General features: G+C 48.5%; 1 pseudogene across 1 annotated transcript in view; it reads left to right on the top strand.

Moving 5' to 3' along the window:
* Positions 1-3,902, top strand: part of LOC311115798 (transforming growth factor beta-1 proprotein-like) — a 43,995-nt pseudogene extending 40,093 nt beyond the window's left edge. Inside the window, exon 6 of the transcript XR_014615393.1 lies at positions 996-3,902. The product of XR_014615393.1 is annotated as a transforming growth factor beta-1 proprotein-like (transcript). The remainder of the gene's footprint in view (positions 1-995) is intronic.
* Positions 3,903-11,146: the final 7,244 nt, after the last annotated feature.

Here is an 11,146-nt window from a genome sequence, read left to right on the forward strand (position 1 = left end):
TGGTGTGGTGTGTAGTCGCTAACAGTGGTGTGTAGTCGCTAACAGTGGTGTGTGGGTGTGTAGTCACTAACAGTGGTGTGTGGGTGTGTAGTCACTAACAGTGGTGTGGGGGTGTGTAGTCACTAACAGTGGTGTGTAGTCGCTAACAGTGGTGTGTGGGTGTGTAGTCACTAACAGTGCTGTGTGGGTGTGTAGTCACTAACAGTGGTGTGTGGGTGTGTAGTCACTAACAGTGGTGTGTGGGTGTGTAGTCACTAACAGTGGTGTGTGGGTGTGTAGTCGCTAACAGTGGTGTTGTGTGTAGTCACTAACATTTGTGTGGTGTGTGGGTGTGTAGTCACTAACAGTGGTGTGGGGGTGTGTAGTCACTAACAGTGGTGTGGGGGTGTGTAGTCACTAACAGTGGTGTGTAGTCGCTAACAGTGGTGTGTGGGTGTGTAGTCACTAACAGTGGTGTGTGGGTGTGTAGTCGCTAACAGTGGTGTGTGGGTGTGTAGTCACTAACATTTGTGTGGTGTGTGGGTGTGTAGTCACTAACAGTGGTGTGGGTGTGTGTAGTCACTAACATTTGTGTGGTGTGTGGGTGTGTAGTCACTAACAGTGGTGTGGGGGTGTGTAGTCACTAACAGTGGTGTGGGGGTGTGTAGTCACTAACAGTGGTGTGTAGTCGCTAACAGTGGTGTGTGGGTGTGTAGTCACTAACAGTGGTGTTTGGGTGTGTAGTCGCTAACAGTGGTGTGTGGGTGTGTAGTCACTAACAGTGGTGTGTGGGTGTGTAGTCACTAACATTTGTGTGGTGTGTAGTCACTAACAGTGGTGTGTAGTCGCTAACGGTGGTGTGTGGGTGTGTAGTCGCTAACAGTGGTGTGTGGGTGTATAGTAACTAACAGTGGTGTGTGGGTGTATAGTAACTAACGGTGGTGTGTGGGTGTGTAGTCGCTAACAGTGGTGTGTGGGTGTGTAGTCACTAACGGTGGTGTGTTTGTGTGTTTCAGGTGGAACAGTTGTCCAACATGATTGTGGAGAGCTGTAAGTGCAGCTAGAAGACAGAGGTGGTGTCTTCCTCCATCTCTGTATTCTACCCCTCCCCTCACATACACCCATACCGATTAGAGATGGAGTGATGAGAAAGAACTCAGAGAGGAAGAGGAGAGAGAAAGAAGGATTGACTCTGGGATGGAGGAGTGGAACAAGGGATGAAAAGATGATCCGTGTGATCCATGACAGAACCAGCCTCCTCCTGATGGACCAAGACCAGGACTACTGACATTTCTGCTTTTACATCCACTTTATATACTGGATGAATATAGGCTTTCTTCAAATAACACATATATCTCAAGGAGTAAATTAATTTATTTGTTACATGTAGCAGAGCTGTATAGCGTAGTACTGTAGACGCATTGACGTGCAGTGGCTTGCTGGGTAGTGATGGAGAGACTTTGGAGAGGGGGTGGGGGTTATCGGACACCCCAGAAGAGGTACAGGAGGACTTCATTGGACCCAGACAAGACCAAGAGGACCAGAATGGAATCCTTAATTTAGGGTAACAAACTGTTTAGTAAGGATGGGCCCAGGACTTGTTGTAACCTACAGTGCCTGTCCAGAACTCACTTGTGCCAGACATTAGTACGAGGACACCACACGTTTGCACAAAAGCCAAAGGACCTTGTTTATGTGGGTGTATCATTGGGCTGGACCAGTTGTTGCCCTATCACAGAAGAGGTTGGAGAAGTCTTACTACAGCGGGACACAGAGACTGACTGGGACCTAAGGGATACTGTTTACTCAGTGGCCGAGACACTGTTACTGGATGACGTCCTCTAGAGACACTGTTACTGGTCGATGGCCTCCAGAGAGACTGTTACTGGTCGATGGCCTCCAGAGACACTGTTACTGGTCGATGGCCTCCAGAGACACTGTTACTGGTCGATGGCCTCCAGAGAGACTGTTACTGGTCGATGGCCTCCAGAGACACTGTTACTGGTCGATGGCCTCCAGAGACACTGTTACTGGTCGATGGCCTCCAGAGAGATTGTTACTGGTCGATGGCCTCCAGAGACACTGTTACTGGTCGATGGCCTCCAGAGACACTGTTACTGGTCGATGGCCTCCAGAGAGACTGTTACTGGTCGATGGCCTCCAGAGAGACTGTTACTGGTCGATGTCCTCCCTGGCTAGAAAGACTGTTACTGGTCGATGGCCTCCAGAGAGACTGTTACTGGTCGATGGCCTCCAGAGAGACTGTTACTGGTTTATGGCCTCCCTGGCTAGAAAGACTGTTACTGGTCGATGGCCTCCAGAAAGACTGTTACTGGTTGATGGCCTCCCTGGCTAGAGAGACTGTTACTGGTCGATGGCCTCCAGAGAGACTGTTACTGGTCGATGGCCTCCAGAGAGACTGTTACTGGTTTATGGCCTCCCTGGCTAGAAAGACTGTTACTGGTCGATGGCCTCCAGAAAGACTGTTACTGGTTGATGGCCTCCCTGGCTAGAAAGACTGTTACTGGTCGATGGCCTCCCTGGCTAGAGAGACTGTTACTGGTCGATGGCCTCCCTGGCTAGAGAGACTGTTACTGGTCGATGGCCTCCAGAGAGACTGTTACTGGTCGATGGCCTCCAGAGAGACTGTTACTGGTCGATGGCCTCCAGAGAGACTGTTACTGGTCGATGTCCTCCCTGGCTAGAGAGACTGTTACTGGTCGATGGCCTCCAGAAAGACTGTTACTGGTCGATGGCCTCCAGAAAGACTATTACTGGTCGATGGCCTCAAAAAAGACTGTTACTGGTCGATGGCCTCCAGAGAGACTGTTACTGGTCGATGGCCTCCAGAGAGACTGTTACTGGTCGATGTCCTCCCTGGCTAGAGAGACTGTTACTGGTCGATGGCCTCCAGAAAGATTGTTACTGGTCGATGGCCTCCAGAAAGACTGTTACTGGTCGATGGCCTCCAGAGAGACTGTTACTGGTCGATGGCCTCCAGAAAGACTGTTACTGGTCGATGGCCTCCAGAAAGACTGTTACTGGTCGATGGCCTCCAGAAAGACTGTTACTGGTCGATGGCCTCCAGAGAGACTGTTACTGGTCGATGGCCTCCAGAGAGACTGTTACTGGTCGATGTCCTCCCTGGCTAGAGAGACTGTTACTGGTCGACGTCCTCCCTGGCTAGAGAGACTGTTACTGGTCGATGTCCTCCCTGGCTAGAGAGACTGTTACTGGTCGATGTCCTCCCTGGCTAGTAGCTCGTAGCTCCATGGTCCTTAATGTTTCATCTTTACCGTCCATCACTTTCACCTGTTTATTTAGCTTTATTACCGCTAGTATGTTATTCTGTTATTCTATGTGCTCTCTGTCAGTGTGTTTCTGTTCCTGTGTCATAGGTTGTTCATCATTCTGTCTGGCTTGTTGTAGCGTTGTGTGTGTGTAGCACATGCTCTGTGCTGCCAGACGGATGAGTAACAGTGCTAGTATTAGTGGTGACACCATGTCGTTGGTCCGCCCTGCTTTATGATATGCTTGTTGTTTTAGAGGGAGACGGAATGTGGTGGTGGCGGTGGGTTTAGAGGAAGCTGGGAGCACCATGGACTGACTGTTCACACTGTTAATGTGTTGTTGCTTCTCTTTGCTATAAGTCAATATAGACAATTTATTGCTTCTATTTAAAGATAGTCACATTTCTGCTTGTTGTTGTTGCCCAAAACACTCGTTTTTATTTGTTGTTGTTGTTGTTGTTGTTGTTGTTGTTCAGTGTGATGTACTATGCATGTTCCAGTTCATGTCAGAGATGGAAATCTACTTCTTTCTTCATCTCACTTTAGAATAATTGCACTTATTTTTATCAGTCCTTTTTGTTTCACCGTAAATATCTTAACAACTTGAAATAAAACATTGATGTTGTTCATTCATTGCATTATTGTTGCAGATTTCTAGAGAACATGGGGAAACTCTATCAACTACTAGTATTGTTTTCCCTTACGGCCTGGTAGGGCTGTGTGTGTGGGGGTGGGGGGGGGGGGGGTGGGGGGGGAGGGAGTGATCCACGCCATGGTGGAAAAGCATGTTGCGTGCCAAGTGTGTGTGTCCATCAGTCAGACGGACAGACAGTCATTCAGCCAGTCATCCACACACACAGACAGACGGACAGTCAGCCAGTCATCCAGATAGACAGACAGACAGTCATTCAGCCAGTCATCCACACACACAGACAGACGGACAGTCAGCCAGTCATCCAGATAGACAGACAGACAGTCATTCAGCCAGTCATCCACACACACAGACAGACGGACAGTCAGCCAGTCATCCAGATAGACAGACAGACAGTCATTCAGCCAGTCATCCACACACACAGACAGACGGACAGTCAGCCAGTCATCCAGATAGACAGACAGACAGTCATTCAGCCAGTCATCCACACACACAGACAGTCATACAGACAGTCAGTAAGGTAAACAGTGTATGCCTGTTTATACTGCAGTCACTCTATGGCCTTACTACCTGGGAGGAGACCTGGGGCTATGCTTCACAGGTGGGTGAGGAGGGGGGAACGGCATTCCCGAATGCAGGGCCCCATTCCTGGCACTGTCTCTACCAGTGGGCATGGGATCAGTTTTACTGTCTCTACCAGCAGGCATGGGCTCAGTTTTACTGTCTCTACCAGTGGGCATGGGCTCAGTTTTACTGTCTCTACCAGCAGGCATGGGCTCAGTTTTACTGTCTCTACCAGCTGGTATGGGCTCAGTTTTACTGTCTCTACCAGTGGGCATGGGCTCAGTTTTACTGTCTCTACCAGCAGGCATGGGCTCAGTTTTACTGTCTCTACCAGCTGGTATGGGCTCAGTTTTACTGTCTCTACCAGCAGGCATGGGCTCAGTTTTACTGTCTCTACCAGCGGGCATGGGCTCAGTTTTACTATCTACGAGCAGGCATGGTTTTTCTCACTTACCGTATTCTCTCTCTTCCTCTTCTCTCAGTGTCATCTCACCTGTCTCTCTATCTATAGAACTGCTCTCTGACTCCGTCTCTCACTCTACCTACTTCTTTCATTCTTTCTCTCTCTCCCTCTCCCTCTCCCCCCCCCCCCCCCCCCCCTCTCTCCAGGGATTAAGGTACTACATAGAGAGGGAGAGCAGCAGGTTCAGGCCCGTTGGCTGAGCCCAGACTGAAGGCCAGTGACAACATGGAAAACTAAATACACAAATATACTGTACACAGTAGTACACATGCTGAACTCACACACACACACACACACACTCACTCATGCACACATACACAATCACACATACACACATACACATACCCACTCATACACACACATACACACACACTCATACACACACATACACACACACATACACACACACATTTGTTTTACTATCCTTCTGAGGACCAAACAATTGATTCCCATTCAAAACGGTCCTCTGTAGCTCAGCTGGTAGAGCTCAGCTGGTAGAGCTCAGCTGGTAGAGCACGGCGCTTGTAACGCCAGGGTAGTGGGTTCCATCCCCGGAACCACCCCATACACAAAAATGTATGCACACATGACTGTAAGTCGCTTTGGATAAAAGTGTCTGCTAAATGGCATATTATTATTATTATTATTATAAAATCCTATTTTCCCAAACCCTAACCATAACCCTAAACCTAACCCTTGCCCTAACCTTAACCCCAAACCCCTAACCTTAAACCTAACCCCAACTCTTAAACCTAACCCCTAATTCTAACCCTAACCCTATATCTTCGGGGTGTGGGAACCTGATCTGGTTCAGTTCACAACATTCACTGACATATTTAACATCCATTATCCCACCATAACAGTCAAATACGCCATCCCATCCACACACAATGAACTTCATGGACACAACAGTATTTTTTTCCAGATACTGACACACACATTGTCTCCCTACACACAAACGTTTACTTCAAGGACACAGACACAGACACACACACACCCTACTCCACAAATCCAGCTACCACCCCAAGCACACATTCACTGGCATTGTCGAGTCACAACTAATCCGATTCCATAGACTATGCACACAACAGAAAGACTTTCATTCAGCCACACAGACCAGACCCTCTTTGGAGCACTGGGGAAGAAGGGATACTCAAAGCGGTCGCTAAGGTATATACAGTGCGTTCGGAAAGTATTCAGACCCCTTCCCATTTTCCTCATTCTGTTACGTTACAGCCTTATTCTAAAATGGATTAAAACAAATATTTTTCTCATCAATCTACCCGCAATACCCCATAATGACAAACCAAAACAGGTTTTTAGAAATGTTTGCTAATGTATTAAATATAAAAACTATATCACATTTACTGTACATACAGTACCAGTCAAAAGTTTGGACACTCCTACTCATTCAAGGGTTTTTCTTTATTTTTAATATTTTCTACATTTTAGAATAATAGTGAAGACATCAAAACTATGAAATTGAGAGAATGCCAAGAGTGTGCAAAGCTGTCATCAAGGCAAAGGGTGGCTACTTTGAAGAATCTCAAATATAAAATATATTTTGATTTGTTTAACACTTTTTTGGTTACTACATGATTCCATATGTGTTATTTCATAGTTCTGATGTCTTCACTATTATTCTACAATGTATAAAATAGTTTAGGTAGGTGTTTCCAAACTTTTGACTGGTACTGTAAGTATTCAGACCCTTTACTCAGTACTTTGTTGAAGCACCTTTGGCAGCGATTACAGCCTCGAGTCTTCTTGGGTATGACGCTACAAGCTTGGCACACTAGTATTTGGGGAGTTTCTCCCATTCTTCTCTGCAGATCCTCTCAAGCTCTGTCAGGTTGGATGGGGAGCGTCGCTGCACAGCTATTTTCAGGTCTCTCCAGGGATGTTCGATCGAGTTCAAGTCCGGGCTCTGGCTGGGCAACTCAAGGACATTCAGAGACTTGTCCCGAAGCCACTCCTGCGTTGTCTTGGCTATGTGTTTAGGGTCGTTGTCCTGTTGGAAGGTGAACCTTCGCCCCAGTCTGAGGTCCTGAGCGCTCTGGAGCAGGTTTTCATCAAGGATCTCTCTGTACTTTGTTCCATTCATCTTTCCCTCAATCCTGACTAGTCTCCCAGTTCAGTCTTGGTTTCATCAGACCAGATCATCTTGTTTCTCATGGTCTGAGAGTCCTTTAGGTGCCTTTTGGCAAACTCCAAGTGGGCTGTCATGTGCTTTTTACTGAGGAGTGGCTTCCGTCTGGCCACTCTACCATAAAGGCCTGATTGGTGGAGTGCTGCAGAGATGGTTGTCCTTCTGGAAGGTTCTCCCATCTCCACAGAGGAACTCTGGAGCTCTGTCAGAGTGACCATCGGGTCCTTGGTCACCTCCCAGAACAGGGCCCTTCTCCCCCAATTGCTCAGTTTGGCCAGGTGGCCAGCTCTAGGAAGAGTCTTGGTGGTTCCAAACTTCTTCCATTTAAGAATGATGGAGGCCACTGTGTTCTTGGGGACCTTCAATGCTGAAGACATTTTTTGGTACCCTTCCCCAGATCTTTGCCTCGACACAATCCTGTCTCTGAGCTCTACGGACAATTCCTTCGAACTCATGGCTTGGTTTTTGCTTTGACATGCACTGTCAACTGTGGGACCTTTTATAGACAGGTGTGTGCCTTTCCAAATAATGTCCAATCAATTGAATTTACCACAGGTGGACTCTAATCAAGTTGTAGAAACATCTCAAGGATGATCAATGGAAACAGGATGCACCTGAGCTCAATTTCGAATCTCATAGCAAAGGGTCTGAATACTTATGTAAATAAGGTATTTTTTATTTATTTTTTAGATATAAATGTGCACAAATTTCTAAAAAACCTGTTTCCGCTCTGTCATTATGAGGTATTGTGTGTAGATTGATGAGGATTTTTATTTTTTAAATCAATTTTAGAATATGGCCGTAACAAAATGTGGAAAAAGTAAAGGTGTCTGAATACTTTCCGAATGCACAGTAAAGGCGAACACACTGGCAGGCCTCACCCAGAACACATCCTCCTATCCCTAACCCACTGGCAGGCCTCACCCAGAACAGATCCCCCTATCCCTAACACACTGGCAGGCCTCACCCAGAACACATCCCCCTATCCCTAACCCACTGGCAGGCCTCACCCAGAACAGATCCCCCTATGCCTAACACACTGGCAGGCCTCACCCAGAACAGATCCCCCTATCCCTAACACACTGGCAGGCCTCACCCAGAACAGATCCCCCTATCCCTAACACACTGGCAGGCCTCACCCAGAACACATCCCCCTATCCCTAACCCACTGGCAGGCCTCACCCAGAACATATCCCCCTATCCCTAACACACTGGCAGGCCTCACCCAGAACAGATCCCCCCTATCCCTAACACACTGGCAGGCCTCACCCAGAACATATCCCCCTATCCCTAACACACTGGCAGGCCTCACCCAGAACATATCCCCCTATCCGTAACACACTGGCAGGCCTCACCCAGAACATATCCCCCTATCCCTAACACACTGGCAAGCCTCACCCAGAACAGATCCCCCTATCCCTAACCCTAATCCTAGCCTTAACCTCCATAACTCCCTGCAGAACCCTGGACCTGGCCCTGAATTCTGACCTGCGCAAACCCAATCTTATCCCTTTCCCTAATCCAGGCCCGTATCCCTATCCCCACCCCACCCCTGCCCTCCACCTTCAGACCTTTCCCAGACCCCCTGTCCCCAACCCCACAACGGAGACAGAACTCCAGATTATACCTCTCTTCAGCACCTTTTCAGACACAAACAAGCTCCTTCACTCCAGACTCAAAGCCACATTCGCCCACACAACATACATTCCCCCCGACTCCAGGACTTCAGACCTATACCTGCCTGCCGCAGAAACCTCAACCTGAGGGACCTCTTAGCCATGTTTTCCAACAGACCCACCCCCAAACCACCTATTGAACAACAGCGCTACAGACAACACCCACATATTCAGAATCCGCATGCGCGCACCTCTAGTACTGTCCCACAACTCACGACCATTCAGAGCACCAGCATGGTCTCTATGCCGTGACCTGCATGCTATGTCACAACACGTATATATAGGAGAAACCAGCCACAACGTCTTGACACGCCTCAAACATCACCTCTACACAACTGACAAATACACACTACAAACACACCTGGTCCAACACTTTCAAACTCACAACCTCCCTCACATCACTGGTCTGGAGATGACAGAATTAAGACCTTGGCTCCACTTGGCTTGAACGGTGAATAAATAGTATTTGCTGTGTCTTGTTATGTATTTTATATTTATTTCATTTTTTAAATATGAAGCACTTATTTTTCCATCTCTTAATCTCTTAATCTCTTAATCTCTTGGTTTTTCATTATTGACTGTATGTTTTACTTATTCAATTATTTATCTGTTCCTTTATTGATCCAGCTTGCATGCTTTAATATTATAATTATTTTCTACTTGTTTACCCTCATCCCTTCATCAACCCCTGTCTTCCTCTCATTGTCTTCCTCTCATTGAACTGCAGGTGACCCCTCTGAGCAGGTGACCCCTCTGAGCAGGTGACCCTCTGAGCAGGTGACCCCTCTGAGCAGGTGACCCCTCTGAGCAGGTGACCCCTCTGAGCAGGTGACCCCTCTGAGCAGGTGACCCCTCTGAGCAGGTGACCCCTCTGAGCAGGTGACCCCTCTGAGCGTTCAGCCTCCATTGATCCCTCAGGCAAAAAATACCCCATGTTCCCCCACCTCTCCAGACCAGAATGACTTACCGCTCCATGTTCCCCCACTTCTCCAGACCAGAATGACTTACCGCTCCATGTTCCCCCACTTCTCCAGACCAGAATGACTTACCGTCCCATGTTCCCCCACCTCTCCAGACCAGAATGACTTACCGCTCCATGTTCCCCCACCTCTCCAGACCAGAATGACTTACTGCCCCATGTTCCCCCACCTCTCCAGACCAGAATGACTTACCGTCCCATGTTCCCCCACCTCTCCAGACCAGAATGACTTACCGCTCCATGTTCCCCCACCTCTCCAGACCAGAATGACTTACTGCCCCATGTTCCCCCACTTCTCCAGACCAGAATGACTTACCGTCCCATGTTCCCCCACCTCTCCAGACCAGAATGACTTACCGCTCCATGTTCCCCCACTTCTCCAGACCAGAATGACTTACCGCTCCATGTTCCCCCACTTCTCCAGACCAGAATGACTTACCGTCCCATGTTCCCCCACCTCTCCAGACCAGAATGACTTACCGCTCCATGTTCCCCCACCTCTCCAGACCAGAATGACTTACTGCCCCATGTTCCCCCACCTCTCCAGACCAGAATGACTTACCGTCCCATGTTCCCCCACCTCTCCAGACCAGAATGACTTACCGCTCCATGTTCCCCCACCTCTCCAGACCAGAATGACTTACTGCCCCATGTTCCCCCACTTCTCCAGACCAGAATGACTTACTGTCCCATGTTCCCCCACCTCTCCAGACCAGAATGACTTACCGCTCCATGTTCCCCCACCTCTTCAGACCAGACTGAGCAGGAAGTTGCAATAGGCCGTGCAACCCAAGGGTTGATGCCAGCACAAACAGAAACCCTCTTAAATCTAACCCTAATTGTAACCCTAAACTTAACCCCTAAACCTAACCCCTAATTCTAATCCTAACACTAACTCATAACCCTAAACCTAACCCCTAAACCTAAACCTAACTCTAACTCTAACTCCTAACCCTAAACCTAAAATACATTTTTCCTTGTGGGGACCTTGTAAGAGCTTCTGGTCCCCACATTGATACTAAAAACAAAAACGCACAAACATTGCTTGAAGGCAGTTCAAAGGCTGGTGAGTCATAAACAGAAGGACTGGGAAAGAAGGAATGTGTGTCAGAGGGGAATTCAGAAACAAGCAGGGGGGAATGAAGGGGGAGAAAAGAGGAGAGGAACGGAGGAGGAGGAGGAGGAGGAGGAGGACGGCAGAAGAAAGGCGAAAGAGGGAGAGGAGAGGAAAGGAGTGGGGAAGTAGGCAGGGAGGGAGGGAGGGAGGGAGGGAGCAGGAAGGAGGCAGGCAGGGAGGGAGGGAGGGATGGAGGGAGGGGAGGGAGGGAGCAGGAAGGAGGCAGGCAGGGAGGGAGGGAGGCAGGAAGGAGGCAGGGAGGGGAGGGAGGGAGGGA

This window comes from Coregonus lavaretus, assembly GCF_964263955.1.
Source record: "Coregonus lavaretus genome assembly, contig: HAP1_SCAFFOLD_4134, whole genome shotgun sequence".
Taxonomy (NCBI): Eukaryota; Metazoa; Chordata; class Actinopteri; order Salmoniformes; family Salmonidae; genus Coregonus; species Coregonus lavaretus.